Source organism: Mya arenaria, chromosome 5, assembly GCF_026914265.1.
Source record: "Mya arenaria isolate MELC-2E11 chromosome 5, ASM2691426v1".
NCBI classification, from domain to species: domain Eukaryota; kingdom Metazoa; phylum Mollusca; class Bivalvia; order Myida; family Myidae; genus Mya; species Mya arenaria.
The window spans coordinates 6,197,115-6,214,638 of record NC_069126.1 but is presented as its reverse complement, the minus strand read 5'-3'; the positions used below and the strand labels follow the sequence as shown (position 1 = coordinate 6,214,638).

At 33.2% G+C, this 17,524-nt stretch overlaps 1 protein-coding gene across 6 annotated transcripts in view; it reads right to left on the bottom strand.

Moving 5' to 3' along the window:
- The window catches only part of LOC128234607 (roundabout homolog 2-like), a 124,845-nt gene that overhangs the window by 77,745 nt on the left and 29,576 nt on the right, over positions 1-17,524 (bottom strand). For all 6 annotated transcript variants that reach the window (XM_052948938.1, XM_052948936.1, XM_052948942.1 and 3 more), the window contains exon 2: positions 16,603-16,754. The gene's annotated coding sequence lies outside the window, so the exon portion shown is untranslated. The remainder of the gene's footprint in view (positions 1-16,602; positions 16,755-17,524) is intronic.

The following is a 17,524-nucleotide window of genomic DNA, read 5'->3' as shown; positions in this document are numbered from 1 at the left end:
AAGTTTCATGATAAGACAGTTGAAAGTCTTCATTAGAAAAAGCTTAGCAAATTGCAGGTTGAATTTGAAGTCCATAATGCCTTCGAATCATTATTGATTTCATCTCTAACTTTTTTTTGTGAGGCCCTAAAAGAAACAGGAGAGATATTTAACCAGGAAAGCATTGAAGTGAAATCAGAGATCACATTCCAGGGGCCATCAACAAATGATTAAAGGAATCCAATCCAATATCCATTTGAAATCACTATAGGAATCCATTAGTTTCTGGTAATATCAAACCCCTAGGTAAATTGCTGGCATTGTTTTCACAGAATCAATCAAGATTTTTACTTCCAATTAGTGGTGTGTGACATGTACCAACCTTTGTACAAACAAGTACTTGACTGATGCACAATTATTTCTCCCCAGAATAACAATTACTGCTCCCTATAAGCGGCAAAACCACCCATTAGAGTTCAAGCCCTGGACAAATCCGAACAAATCCACGACCTTGTTAACGCAGAATTAACTCACCTTTGGGAATAATACTTCCGAAGGCATTCATGTCAGACACCAATAACCGGTTTAACAATTCCTATCAATCAATGACTTATTTTTACAAATCAAGCATACCGGCATTATGTATCCTCAGGACTTTTCCAAGAACAAATTAATCAGGTTTCTAATGCAGTTCTTGATTCATAGACAGGTCTCATTCCTGGATTCAATCTTGTAATTTTACTTGACAATTTTCGCATTACATCCAAATCCGCTGATTGGCAAAAACGTCAAGTATTTTCACAGATAAACTTGTAATTTCTCTATTATTGAAGTATAACACATCTTGGAGCATGGCTTACTTTCCTGATCCGACAATCAATATCATAAAGATTTAATCAAATAATTACCTTCCTATCCATGAGGCTAAGATATTGCCATGTACGACAAAACTACTTTTTATCACATCAGTTTTGTTAACAAGAAACTTCCATTACTGGCTAAGATATCTTTAAATGGTATTAGCTATTTATCCAAGAAGTTCTTGTAGTCCTTCATTTATACCCAAAGTCATGTTCTTTCCAGCTTCAAGTGGTAGCATAAATAATCAAGTCCCAATATCACTGAAATTATCTTTTGAAAAGCACATTCTCACCGACAAATGTTTGTTTTTAAGCATTTACTGAAATACACTTTTTCTTCATTTGAAATATTGACAAAAGGTTTTTATCAACAGATTCAATGAAAAATACATAAATTCCAAAAAAAAGTGAAAACATGTAAGATTTTTATACATACTATGTTTTTATGTGGTAGAATGAGTTGTGACTGAGATTGTAATTTGAAGTGAGTATTTTGGGGCTTAATTGAGATGTTATGGATTTTACTATCAAAAGCCAAAGTCTTGTCAATGAGACCAAAATATAATCAACGAACCTACCAAACAAATAAGAGTACTGCCTTGCTTATGTCAAAGCTCTTCCATTGTTTTTAATATCAGCCAAACAAGGGGACTCACTCAATAAATATTAAAGCCAGAGTTATGGACCTTGCTGTTTATATATTTTGCCAGAGGCAACATGTCTACCAAGTTTTATTTGAATGTTTTTTACAGTTTTTGAATTATTGCCAATTTTCAACAGATGCGATGTCACATAATCATGATAGAGTAAAAAATATGAACCAAGTTACATAGAGACTATTAAATAAATGTAAGAGACATAACATAGAGCAAATACGAAGTGATCATATGAACAGTTTCTGCATGCCAATGCCTTTAATGACGCCAAAGCTTTGGAAAAACTCAATAAAACTTAGGTATATCAATTTCTTTGAAAAAATTATGTATGAAGCTTAAAGGATTTTATGAGTTCTCTTTTTTCAGCATTGTTGGCTCATCCATTGTTTATTAGACATTTATAGCTCCAAAATTACAGAATAGGAATGATATTGATATCCAATCCTTACACCTTGTACAAGAATATGGCAATTCTGACAAGTTTATAGTTGAATCAATGCTGGCTCAAATGATTCAGCCATCACTCAAAGCTGATTGGTTGGATTATCTGACTGGTTTATGAATTTGACAGATTCTTCAATTTTCAGTGTGAGAAAACTCCATCCTTCTTAGAACATGTAAATGTTTAAACAGTCCTTGTAAATTTGAGTTGAAAATCGATATCAATTATGGAAGGTGATACCATAATTGGCTGCTACAAAAGGAGTCCTCGGAGAATGATAAACAGCTGACCAAGATGGTAAAACTCCGAGTGGAAACACATCAGGAAACAGCAATGTAAATCAACATCTGTTTTAAGAAAAGAAAAACCAGTCCACAGAAGATATCATTGGATCATAAATCACTGACAAGTTTGAATGGAACTGGCATTCCAGCTAATTGCTTATGGACAAACGGGATGAAGAAAATATCAATGCCATAGTATTCTTTGGAAACTTATTTGTCCGAACCATGACCGAGAAATTTTGGTCACTTAGGACAGAGAAAGATGAAATAAATATAAATATGAACAGTATGCTGTTTCACCAATTTTAAACCATTTTTTATTAATTTAATTTTGTCAATGTTCACATAGGGGTAAAGGTTAAGAATTACTTTTAAATAACAACACAATGATGAACTGTTTTAAAATATGCTATCTAAATCATTGGTTGAAATTTCGGAACTAGCCTGCAAGCCCTGAACTGGTTATTTGCTTTCTGGATAATTGCTCAAATTGTGGAGTTTATATAATAAAGCATGTTGATTTTTTATGGCAAACAATACTGCAAGAATTTGGGCTTGTTCAACCTTGTTTTTATTTCTTTCTCATAACAGTGTACATGATATTAAGAATCATTTACCACTCCTGGGTGAAAACCAGAACTATAGTCATCAACCAAGCTCCAAGTGGCAGATCCATCTCCAAAACATATGCTCCAGAGAACCACTTGGTCAATCATTGCCAATGATGTATTTTCGGACACTGAGGCTTTGGCTAGAATCTTTAAACAGTATTTCCATCTTCTGGCCTTTTAAGTTTGAAATTGATGAAAATTTTGAACTTGAGCTGGACACTGAGGCTTTGGCTAGAATCTTATTAAACAGTACTTCCATCTTCTGGCCTTTTAAGTTGGAAAACAAAAACATCTAGAGCCAAAAGACATCAGTGGAACAGGGGTAAGATTTGTAGAGCTCAAAACAGATGGACACTGAGACTTTGGCTAGAATCTGACAGTACTTCCGTCTTCTGGCCTTTTAAGTTTGAAAACAAAAACATCTAGAGTCAAAGTACATTAGTGGAACAAGGAAAGATTTATTGAGCTTAAAACTCCAACAAACCATAAAGAGAAAATAATCTGTTTACAACTGCTGTTATCTGCAGCAAACACAAAACAACCTCTTGACCCAATGTCAGTCTGTATCTTTCGTTGACAATAGCTTATAAGACCATATATTTGTATCCTTGAAAAGAGATGAATGGCTCCTTGAAGAGAAAATATTATTATGTGTTTTCGGTCGTAAAAATTTGATTTCATAGTCCTTATATTTTTTATACAGTCAGTCGATCAGACAGGTAGCACAAAAGAAGCAATGTCCGCATCAGATTTCATACTGGCTTTATTAAACATAAAAACATTTCTTTTCATGTTTACGCCTAATTTGACTAATTTTACACAGGTTTAATGACTGTGGTCAAATTTTCATATCCAGCAAAATCATCTTAGATACTAGTCTGAAACAAGTAACTATTGCAAAGTTTACGGCCTTAGACGACCTTTGAACGAGAGCCAAGGTTCAGTCAAGTTCACCTATTGAAATGAATACCTACAGTAACTTGTATGTTTTCAAATTCATTTAGGAAGGCAACTTTTGAAGTCCCCGACTTGTAAGGAAATATGATAGGACATTGTTTGGCTAACAATTAGATGATAGGTATAAGATATGTCTACGAAGACACTTGACAAATATCGCAACGACAAGTTAATTAAGTTACGCCATGCTCGTTTTTTTGTTCAAACAGATCAAATTCTTCATATGGCCGACCTTTCAGGAAGTTTTAAAAGAATATTTAAGAACATAATTTGAAAGCAAGAACATGGCAAGTGGCTACCAAAGCTCCTCTGTTGTTGTTGTTGATGTTGTTGGTGGTGGGGGAGGGTCAGTTGAAAAGGGACATTACTGAAGTATTATTAAAAGTCAGACTTGTTGACTCTGCTACACATGACATGATACATATATGTTACCACTGGTAACATGTGAATTAACTTAAAGCTGCACTCTCACAGCAAAATTGACTGTTTTGACATCTTTTTTTTCTTTTTGTTCTTGGAATAAGCCTTGTTTGTGTAAATGTGTAAACAGGTGTAATAAGACTCCTGACAAAAGATCAGATCAAGTTTTTCATTTGAAAATTGATTGTTTTATGACTAAAATCATTAAAGCTTTAAAGCTGCACTCTCACAGATGTTTAGTTTACGTCTTTGAATGAGCCAATTTTTGTGTAAATTTCTGGAAACCAGTGTTATAAGACTGCTGACAAAAGATCAGATAGCAGTTCTTCATAATCCGTTTGGAAATTGATTTAATTATGACTAAAACTGATCAACGCTATAAGAAAAATGAAAATTTTCGGCAGTTTTCCAAGCAATTGAGATCTGTTAATTGTAATGAGTTATCTTATATTAATGCCAAAATAAGCTGATTCTGTGACAATTTTTTAAAATTATGTCAAAATTGTCAATCGGTGAGAGTGCAGCTTTAAAAGTTTCATTTTAGTATTATAAAAAAATGTTCTTTTTTATAGTTTTGACTAGTTTTAAAAGCCAACAATTATGCCGACCTCAATGCTTTCTTAAAACTTGAAAAACAAAGGAGATTAAAGCACCGACATTGTACAGATGTTCATCTTGTGTGGTAGGATTAAAATGTTACAATCTTTCCAAATCAAAGTTAATATTTCGAAAACTTATCTTTCAAAGAGCACTTCTAATATTTGGCATTAATTATTTTTAATTGGATCAAAGATATACCTGGGTATTAAATGTAATCTTTTAAAATACTTTGTGTAACAAGCAGAATCATTAATCATACAGTAAATATGCATATCGGTTACAGAAATTTTTAACACAATTTTGAAGCCTGCCGTTTTGCATGGAAAATGACTTCTGGTACTTGGAGATTTGAACACAGAATCTGGTTTCGGACAAAACTTAATTATTTCTCACAAACTGAGGATTTTTTTTATTTCTGGTAAGTAAATTGGAGTGATCCTGACAGTTGCAACATTTTTTAGGTGGCTCTGTTACAAAACAGACCCTAGAAATGGCTTTGATGTTGGATCAACCTCAGAAGTTCGGAGAAAACACAGGCAGTGATACTTGCGTTCTTGAAACAAACAAACTCTCCATGATGACTGAGGGGCCAAAAAAAAAAATGAATTTGAGGTGTTCGTACGCTTTCGTCCATTAATGAAAGGGAAACTTAGCCAAGAAATTACTCTTAACTTGCTATTCCCACCCACGGCCCCCCCAAAAAAGAACTCTTTCTCGAATTTGAGAATATTTGTACTCTTTCGAACATTTATGAAAGGGATACTATGCCAAGAAATTACTTTAAACTTTCTATACCCACCTGCCATCCACAAAAAGCATTCTTCAAAGTTTCATTCAAGTACACTTTTAACTTTATTTTACAACAACTGTGAAGACAGTTGTATGTAAACTTGTGCTGAGTCAGCCTCATTGACATGATGTTGCATGAGTTTGGTCTAGTGTTGCCGGGGAAACCAGAGAACCCGGAGATTAGAACCACTTGTTTAGTGTTGCGACAACCAACCAAACTCACATGCACCCAGGCAGGGAATTGAACCCAAGTTGCCTTGGTGAGAAGCTAGTGTGAGTACAGGACGAGAGGCCAGGGAACTTAACTGCAGAGAAAACAAAAGAAATATAAATCACATGATCAATGGAAAATGGCTTACTCCATTGTTTTCAATATTATGACATATTTACATAGTTCGATTTTTAAGTTCAGTTAAAATGTGTGCACCTTGACCTTCCATTTTAGGCCTCTTGGCCTCTTGATAATTAAATATTATATTTATTTTATGAGCTACATTTCCATTGCATTTTGCCAACTTATCTTCAATTTCAACTTCCATTGATATATGTACATCTTGGCTTTCCAGATCAGGCGTTCCAGATCAGGTGTCTTGCTAGATATAAAGTTTCTAATTTTTATTTTTAATTCCACTTCGCCAACTAATCTCGAATATCTTTCATTTATTTTTTGTTCCGTCAAAAGATTAAAACAATTCTGACGGAAGATGACAATCGTGAAACAGAAAAATGTATTTTGAAAGCCTGACACTGGAATGCTGCTTATTTTTTTCGGAGGTATAAAATATGCTTGATTACCAAGTTTTATGGCTGAAAATAGACAACTCAAAGCTGATTTCATTCCAAAGCAAATAATTAGAGAATGTTAAACAGTGTTCGGGCCAGAATAAATACAACTGATATACCCATTGAAAAAATAACTAATGTTTTGAATATCTGACAGATAAACCTGAAAGAGACACGGAAAAGCTTTGAGGAACTGAAACTTATGTTAAATAAGTTAATCGCTCCATCAAGGCAGTAATTTCATGGTTTTCTTTCATTCTGAGATGTTTATATTTTCGTCTGCCAGGTAATTATACATTTTTCCACTGCTTTTGTTAATCCAAACAATAAAACAAAGACTGAAAGTTTTATCTACATGAAAAAACAAAGGCTGAGGGTATTATCTTTGTGCCAGTGACATTTCTAATAAATAACATGATCTCTATGAAATAATAGTTCGAGGTAAAAGGTGTTATCTTCAAGGCTGGATGAACACTTTGGAACATGACTCCAACAGTTCTTGTTGCCAGAGTTGGTGAAACAAACACTCCATCAACAGACTGGTTTCGATAAGACAATAAAACACTGATAAACCAGTCTGAGTGTAATTACAGAACCAAGAAAACACTTGTATCTGCTTTTTTGTCAACACATCCAGTATTTCATTGTGGAAGAAAAAAATGTCTTTAAAAAAAGAATATCTGAGTAGTTAGTTCGCTGACTATCAAATCGTCTCGCAGAAAAGTAAATATTTAAACAGACTGGTTTAAAAGTATTTATTTTCAAATAATCATGATATCCGACAGACTCTTTTGTATTTAATCAATTAATTTGCATAAAACTAATATTGACTTAATCAGAACATTCAATCCTTTAGTAAATAAAGAACCAGTTCCTTCCTTTCGAAGACTACCGAACATATCCAAGGCCCACAATTCTTTTCTCCCATAATGATGAGAGTTTAATAGGTATCAATGAAAATTATATTGAATGGCATATAAGCAAAGAAATACCATTAGAAAACGATCTGATCGAACATGTGCCAACATCACGTATTGTAAAAAAAAAACACTTTCTTTCAGAATGTTTTTCAAGAGTTTCATGTCGGCTTCATTTATCTACATACACGGCAGACGTGAGGTACAGCAACTATAGGACCCATATTTATCAACGTCTCTTTAGCCTGACCGTGAGACTTTTAAGATGTTAGAAAAAAACATCTTATAATAAAAAGTGTGTAAATGATTGTAAAAAATGTTGTTTTTAAAACATATGCAGAAAACTTTGACTGCAGACAATACGGTGAGTTATGGGCCCTGCATGAATATGGTTAAGTACCTGATTTAGTATTAGATGTCAGAGGGGTGTACCTCGCGACATTAATAAGGTGACATGACTTCTTGAAGTGTGTAAATGATTTTTTTAAACATTTGCAGAAAACTCTGACTAAAGACATTTAAGTGAGATCATGGGCCCTGAATTAGTACCTGATCTATTTAGTAACTGATGTCTGAGAGGTGTACGTGGCGCATTAAGTATAAGGCGACATCACTTCTTGGTGATTTAGCATTGGCAACATGACTTTTTTCAGTTTTATCCTCTTGTTTCGAATATTTGAAATAATGAAAGAGTTCTAAGTGCCTAATTCATTATTTAACGTCGGAGGGGGGTACGTTGGCGCTTTTATTGAGCGATGTGACATCTCCAAATTATAGCTTCTTGTTTGAATTATTACAACGAACCAACGCAAAACACAAATGTTTGTATGCATAAAAAATCTGCAAGGCAAGCACTTTTCAAGGACTGTCAATCTACGAGATAAAAGTCTAGACCAGGAATCGGCACGATTCATCAGCAAGTCTGAATCAATACATCAACGAGGAGATGGCACAAACAAATCCATTATACCAGAATAGACACACTTATAGTCTTTTACGCAATACAAAAGCTATTGAAGTGTCATAAATTTAAATAATATTATATATTTGATTTCTAATAAAGAATGACTTTCGATTTCGTCAAATATTTAATTACAAATAACTCGGAAGAATGTGTTTGAATATACCTAACGTATCCCGGTATTTGACTTGTATATAGCGGCACTTATACTGTCTCACTAAGGAACTAGCCTTTAAAGCGGTAGTTTTATTCATTAAGATCATACAGGCAGGGGCGTAGCTTGACGAAAAAAATAATAAATGTGTAGGCCACTTTCTTGGGGTCTCTCTCCCCCCCCCCCCCGATTTATTTTAGCTAGGTTGTGGTTGGTGAGTTTTGATGTAAAAACATTAATGAGAACAACAATATCACTCTTTTTTACCTTGAATTAAATTTATATTAAGGCGAATTTGTCGGGATTTCAAATTTTAGCCCCTAACCCCCTATGCCTTTAGTTTTTATTGCAGATTTAGCAATTTTATTTATTCGATTTTTTGAAAAATGTGTAGGCCGCGGCCTACACGAAGCTACGCCCCTGCATACAGGTGTCATGGTGGAGGAGTCTACGTCACAACAAAGAGGTCTAGGGTTCGATTGCCCCTAAGGACATTATCCTTTGGTATTATGGACAATATTTTATAAAAATATATACCTTATGTTTCTACCCTATAAACTGCGTAAAATAATATGCAATAGCGGATCAAGGGGGGAGGGAGGCACATCAGGTGCGCCCCCCCCCCCCCCCATCATCAAAGTTTACTTTTTTTTCAATATTGGAGAGAGAAAAAAAAAATGACCAAAATGCACCATTTAGGAATTGTTAAAAAATAACCTGCCAACACTTTACGCCCCCTCTCACTTCAAATTCTGGATCCGTCCCTGATATGTTTATTACATAATCAAAAGTAAGAACATTTCTTTGATTTTACGTAAAATTTGATAACATATAATTACGTCTTTGTCTAAAATTAATTGTCATAAAAGCTGCAATAAATGATATGAATGAATAGAAGATTAAGTGTAAGAGTCATATATATTTTCATGCCAAGAGACACTTAAGGTAATATTAATTTCAATCAAAAAGTCATAGGTAACAAAATATTCTTAAATAAGTAACTTTATACTAATACTAGCTCTTTAACACGTGCAAACATGTTGAAAATGATTAAAATTTTAATATTTATCAACTGTGCAAAATAAAATGTAGGAAAAAAAATCAAATATGTTCATTCCAACAAGACCCTTTTCTATGATGTTTTTCATGCATGCAATTTTATGTTTCCTTTATAATAGACTTTTTTCATAAACCGCGTCAAGGATAATTTCTGTAATTATACAATTACTTTCTCCATTATTTTTATAGTTGGGACATTTAATCTAGTAATAACACGAAATCTGAGACGTCAACAACAACTTTGCTTATTCTACTGAAACAGTTTTATTAGTAAATTCTACAATGACCATGCAAAACAATTTACATTCTCTGTTATGAAGTTCTTGTAGATTTTACTTACTATTTTTAAAAGAAGAATAAAGCAAAATTTAAACACATTTGTCTGTCAAAATTCTTCTTACTTTAAATGCATCTGGTGAAATCCTATATTCATTATAGAAAGGGGAAGATAATTCATGATGCTTTTAAACATATCAAACACTTTATAATAAAACGGGGAAGATAATTCATGATGCTTTAAAACATATCAAACACTTTATAATAGAAAGGGGCAGATAATTCTTAATACTTTCTAAATTCATCAACTTAGTTATTATAGAAAGGGGCAGATAATTCTTAATAATCTCATTGACTACTTTATTTTCGCTTTCAAAAAATGGGAGAAAACTCAAGCTAAGAATGGCAGTTTCCAGCAAGAGAATAATTTTATTTTTTGACAAATTTCTCGAATCTGTGTTAACATTATCACGTTTTTAATCATTGACTCTTCAATATTTAGCACATCTTTAGAAATCCTAATAGGGAAAAAGTAACAGATTGATACCAAAACACTAATATATTTCTGATTAATCAAGAGTCTACTAAATGGTGGGCATCATTAATAAATATTAAATATACCATCATACATAAAAAATATCTTTACTTTTCAAAAACGTGTCAGGAAGATATTCTATTTCGTAATTCTTTTGTAAGTAATAAACACAAAGGTGTTTTTTTACACTTTACTTAATGTTATAGTCAAAAATACATTAAGTTGTCACCAGATTTTTGTTCTCAACTTTACTTATAATTTAGTAGATGAAGTCAAAACGAACTAATGTTTTTTCCCCCAAGGTTTAAATAGCTACCATCAAAAATCTCCTGTGATTAATACTTTGTATCACGTTCTACACTCATTAAAGTGTCATATATTAGCATATTACAACTTCATTACATAAAATATATGAATGGCAAGCCTTCTCCATTAAATTGGGTGGAAATCAGAAATCGGCCATAAAAAGGCGGGTTATTTTGTCCAATTATGTCGTGCTTTCGGCAATCCTAGATTTTCATTCAGGATATTACGCACAATACAAAGTGGTAGTCTCGATCAGTTTAGGTTTTTTAAGAAATAGAAATTACTAATAATGATTTCATTTTTTTTTTTAATGCACTCAAATTCAATTTACCGTAAAAGCTGAATAAATTGAATTGCTTTTATAAATTGCAGATTTCCGATGTTTGATGACAATACTTCAAACATAGATAAAAGTACATTCAATTACTAAAAAAAGTACATTAAAAATTGCATTATAAATTATCTGATGAATAAGTAAAAACAAGCATACCCAGTAATACACCTATTCTCAATTTAAACAAATTTAAGCCATTAAAATTGTGTCCATTACCGCTCTACCCTTGTTGACAAATTCATTTACACTGAGCCATTAAAAATGGGTCCACAATTGCATTTCCCTTGTTGACCAATTCATATACACTGAGCCATTAAAAATGGGTCCACAATTGCATTTCCCTTGTTGACCAATTCATTTACACTGAGCCATTAAAAATGGGTCCACAATTGCATTTCCCTTGTTGACCAATTCATATACACTGAGCCATTAAAAATGGTTCCACAATCCCTCTACCCTGAGCTAACCAATTCATATACACTGAGCCATTAAAAATGGGTCCACAATTGCATTTCGCTTGTTGACCAATTCATATACACTGAGCCATTAAAAATGGTTCCACAATCCCTCTACCCTGAGCTAACCAATTCATATACACTGAGGCATTAAAAATGGGTCCACAATTGCTCTACCCTGAGTTAACCAATTCATATATACTGAGCCATTAAAAATGGGTCCACAATTGCTTCACCCTTGTTGACCAATTCATATACACTGAGCCATTAAAAATGGGTCCACAATTGCTTCACCCTTGTTAACCAATTCATATACACTGAGCCATTAAAAATGGGTCCACAATTGCTTCACCCTTGTTGACCAATTCATATACACTGAGCCATTAAAATAGGGTCCATAATTGCTTTACACTTGTTGACCAATTCATATACAGAGCCATTAAAAAAGGGTCCATAATTGAATTTTCTTTGTGCAGAGCCATTAAAAATGTGTCCCTAAATGCATTATCCAAGTTGACCAATTCACATACATTGCCAATGTAGTAGTCTTAATTACAGATATGAAGTCCACGATTTCATTAACCGAATGATATAATTCTCACATTGCTCGAGTTTCAATCAGAGACTATCAGTTGTGCCGACCAAGCTGGCTACATTGTTGGTCAATATTTGTCCTGCAGTCCAAGATACTGAGAGCAAGAGTAGCCAAAACTGTATCTGACACCTCCCGAAAAAGTTAACAAACCGAACGTAACTGATGGCGGAATAATCTGCTATAATCCCCAGCAAACATACACTAATACTTTGATGTCTATCAAACACTGCACACCACTGATATGGTAGTGACCAACTGAATGTAAATAGTTCACACTGACCACGCTGACCAGTATTTATGTCCACTTACAAGGCAGCATATTGGCTGGCACGTAATCCGATCCGCCGACATACACGAATCATGCACAATTCGTGGACATTGTAAAGAAAACTGGTGCCTTTACAATTAAAGAAATGCATTAGGGATTGAAAATGTCAAATACGATTATTCAAGCGATTTTACATTGAAATTGAAAATCCTATAATTTCTATAACAAATACGACAATCCTTTTATGTAGAAAATTGTCCTTTCTATTTCAATTCTCGCCACAAAATGTAGTAAAGAAGCAATTCATTTCATGCAGTTATGTCAGCAGTCTTTGTCATCTTCAAGTGCCTGTCATAAAATGAAAAAAAGGAAATAATTGCAAAGCACCAAAAATCTTGCTTTTAAGTATCGATTTACAGTGCAGTAAGTAGCTTTTTCCTCGTAGAGTTCTTTCAATAAGTAAGAATTTTTGCTAAGGTATCGTTTCATTTTTGCAAGATAACGAACAATGAATTTCATTTATTATTTTTTTATATATTCATTCACGCAGTATAATTTTTATTGCTGCAATAAGTGTTTCACTCTATTTTAAGGACCTTCAATAGTGCAAAAATGGGTGGGATGAGGGGGTCATGGCAAAATCTAAATGTTTCAAAGGTTCGTGTTTTATTCAGTTTTCAGGTACAACCTTTCTCAAGAGTAAAACATACATCCTTTGCAATGTTTTTTTTTTGTTGAAAAATATGGTGACCAAAGTTTGCAACAGAAGATTTTATCTGATTTTCGCTCAAATTGAATTTGCTTTTTTAGGAAAAGTCTGTCACCAATATAAACAGGTTGTTGTCAGAATGCTCCAGACAAACAAATAAAAGATGTCTTGCAGTTAATTTCTTGATGATATTCAATTACGTAGTGAAAAATTATGCTCAAATAATGTCAATGATTTAAACTCACAATTTTGAAAAGTGTTAATGAACGCTTTATAATAAAAGACAATTTTTAAGGTTAAATTATCCTTATTTATGGGTCCTTGTGGGCGTGTGGTTTCGTTGTCAGTGTCCATATTTTTCCTTGATTGTACTTGTGGGTTCGATCCCTACTAGAATATTTTTTTATACTTAAGTGTATTTTTTTCTGCATTTGTAATATAAAACAGTAAAATAGTAATAATATAAGTGTTTCCAGAATAATGATGCTTTACCATGAAAAAAATTGTGCCAAAACATGAGCAAGTCCCTTTAAATTCACTTCTTGTTTACAAAAAAGCAAAAATCTTTCTTAAAACAGAAGCAATCACCAAAAAGCACGAAAACATTGTTGATTGGGTAGTGTTTATTTCTTATTGATATAAAAACATACTCAGTTCTTAGAAGGAATTTTCTGAAAAAAAATGCAAACCTAAAATCTGATAAAAATCTTTCTTTTTGTCTTAAAATTTGCTCAACTCCTTTTTACACGTAAACATCATAGCTAAAGAACTTTTCAGCAAACATGTTATATATTACCTTTTGGGAAGTGTGTAGTAAACATAAAAACAATAAATATCTACATTAAAGTTATGGAAGCCAGAACTAACATGTCCATGATATAAGAGCGAGTATGATTAAATATTTATTGGTTGGTGTGGTTCGAACAAACTTTTACACTGTGGAAAGCCCTTAAAATATTCACAATTGTCAGCTGCACTGAAATGCATGGCTAAGCAACACTTACTCCCAGCGTCAACTTCATACATTTTTAATTTGAAATAAATGGTACGGAAAATTGGGAAGCTATGGTAACTTCGTTTCACTAGGCATAGTCAGATATACATCACAGCAGTATGGTAATTTGGGATATTAAATTATAATTTAATAAATTGGTCAAGTGTTTGCATGTCCGGCTATAAATTGTCAGAGCCCTACTTTGGCCATGAGAAATTCGTCATTCAGTCCTGCTTGAAATTGGATAAAACTTTTAAAGGCCATAAAGAGGGATTTTTAACCCTCGGATGTTAGTTCTTTTACAATTTTATGACTCTGTTTATTGTTTAGAGATAAAAGCCGCCTATAAAATGTGCACACAAAATCCCCACATTTGTACTTTGTGCATTTACTTTTGCGGCAATAAAGATATGGCTCGCAATTAAGATTATGATATCTGTTTACATTGAAATGGAACTTGGCACACAAAATAAAATTAAAGGTAAGGGCGTGCGGGTAAAAAATATTGATATAACATTCAAAATCCGTAAGTACTCAGTTCGTCACATTTGCCGTCACATGGCGACCTTATTTCAATGATGACAGAAAAGTAAACGGGGTCGCGTGTGCCCATTTCTCAAAGTAATTGGCCTTTTTACTAAACTCAAAACAGTAAAAACACAAAGACTCATAAATTACAATGTCATATTCAGAAGCAAATTTTACTATAAAAGGACGAAGAAGTTTGATGTGAAATTTCAAGTGGCTTTTTTATACTGGCGGAAAGCGACATGTGCCGACCCACAAAAGAAATTTTGATAAATGCTAATTCTTTTACAACCCCTAAAAAGCAGGAAATAATGTTCGTCCTTTTTTAAGAAATTATCATTTTTGACCAGCTCTTGCACTACGCAGACGACAAATCCTGTTTATTTGACAGATTACATGACCAAAATGTGAACTCAAATGCCCTTTACCATAAAATTTAAGTATAATTGTCATTGGTTTCCGCTAAAAACGACAAAATCGAAAATACAACAAATAAATCTCCTCAATTTTATGTCAAAAATGGCTAGCGCAGGTGAAAAAAGGACAGACCAAAAATGTTCTGAGCCGTTTTTTCCATGTAAATTCATAGACCAGCTGACAGGTTGAGTAATTTACAGAGTAGCTAAAATGTTTAAATAGTAAGTGGACCAGAAATAATAGCTACTACACCGCGATAAACATGACCATTTAAGCCCCGTCTTATTCCTGCTATGTTACAATACCTATCAGAATTATTTGTAAAGCAATAAATCTGATCTTTATTTTCCGATAACAGATGATAAATGATCTAAGACGTCCAAACAAAACACCTTGTTGACAATCATAGCTATTGTTCCTAGCGTTTTTGATCATTGAAAGAATTCCTTACAAGTTTTCTGAAAAACTTTGGCCCTTTGTTTCTAGATTTTATGTCATTTTGTTTTAACTGCACATTTTGTTTTAACTGCAGTGTATATGTTTATTAGTAGATTTTGTCAATAATTGTATTATACTTTAATGTCTGATGTTTAAATAAAACCAGCCTACTTGACCTATGTTCAAACAATACCAGTCTCCTTGACCCATACTAAAATAAAACCAGTATACTTGTCCCATGCTAAAATAAACCAGTCTACATATCCCATAGTACAAAACAAACCAGTCAACTTGTCCCATGCTAAAATAAAACCAGTCTACATGTCCCATGCTAAAATAAAACCAGTCTACTAAAAAAGTCCCATGGTAAAATATAAGCAGTTTACTTGTCCCCTGGTAAAATATAACCAGTCTGCTTCTCCCATCCTAAATTAAACCAGTCTGCTATGTGCATCTTTGAGAGGCCTTTGCGATACCTTATAACATTACAGTACTGTTATTAAATTATTAAAAACTATAATATCTTTTTTTGGAGTATAACAGCATTTGTTTTACACTTTACTTGCATGCATTCATTATTCATTGTGTTATTATTAAACCCATCTAGGGGAACAACTCAATATTCATTTAATTCAGAGTTATGAGGTCATATATTTTCACTTGTAATGTGTGGACTAAATTTCACGTTAACATTTTTGAAACCAGAAAGGCTAATCCTATATTCTTTGACTGTTTTTTTTTAATAGCTATAAAAAAAACTGTACCTAAATTTACTTTCTGCGTTAATATGGTTTTTATTCACCCAACCTCCACCTGCGGCCAATGAGTTATTGTTTCCAGTCGAAAATCTGGATCCACTATGCACCGATACCCTGGTTTCCTTTTTCCGAATTAATAAGGCACATAAAACTGCAATAAAGTCTGACTTTATGTGCCAGATGCACACGGTATAAAAAACGTATATTAATATAGACCATTCCCCAACCTCCCCGCAGGGAAAGCATGCTTGATTTGTACGAGCCGGATTTCAATTTATGGGTATACTTCATTTACGATCAAAGGGCCAGAATGAAGCCCATCTCTATGTAAAACAACTCAGGCTGAATTTTTACGGCTTTAAACTTATTGGTCTTGTGTAAATATCATAATTCTTGCATTAAACTTCAAAGATTTTGATAAAAGTTTAGAACGAAATCCAAACCTGATCCTTAACAAGTGTGAAAATCAATTGAGGAATTATAGAGATCAAATGATAATACAAACTGTACGCCTTACCTGTAAATCTCTACAAAATCCTGGGAGAAAAACTCCAAAAGAAGTGTTTATGTCACATTTATCCCGACCATGTAATCCAAGGAAATCTTTAATGGACTTTATCTAGTTGAATAACACCGCTGTCAATACACTGCGTTGAGTATGTCCTCAACCTGAAAAGCATAGAAACTTATATTGTTATACCTGCTCAAAATGCTGCAAAAACGAGTTTTTTTTCTAACAAATTGCGTGCAAAAAAATGAAGACATTAGTGGGATATACAGTGAAGCTTGGTTGAAGAAAACAAAAAAGCTCTAAGTGCTTTCATTTCTTATGTCACTAAGAATGTTTCTGCTTACACCTCCTGTCTGTTGCAGCTGTGCTGAACAATGATTATGTTCAAAGCAACTTCTTAGAACAATGTGTACTTATTATATTCTTTTAACATAATTAATCTTCACATATTACATCAAAGACAAAACAGAACATTTTAGGCTGAATCGTAAACCCATCTTCAAACTGTTCTGCAAAAATCAAAATTATTGGACTTAAATGTATAATTTCAGATTTCATCAAATTCTTCCTGTAATCAATTACATATTATTATAAGCTTCGGTCCCATTCATGAACTATTTAAGCATTTTGTTAGAAATACACTTCATAAAAACAGAAATATAGACATGTAGAAAAAAACATGGCTCAGGGCACAGCTCAAACAGAATTTTGATGTACATGTACAGGATCATCTCTGGAATAATCACTTTTAAACCCATACAAGTAACTATTACCTTGGCTGAGTTATTTTTTGTTTGTTTTCACTAACCCAATCAACCCTATTTTTTTCCCCTAGCATATGTAACTCTCTATTTTGCTGTATTTTTTTCCGCGTAATTTCCTAAAAAAAAATGCATTTATTGAGTGAACAAGTTAAAGTTTAACCATT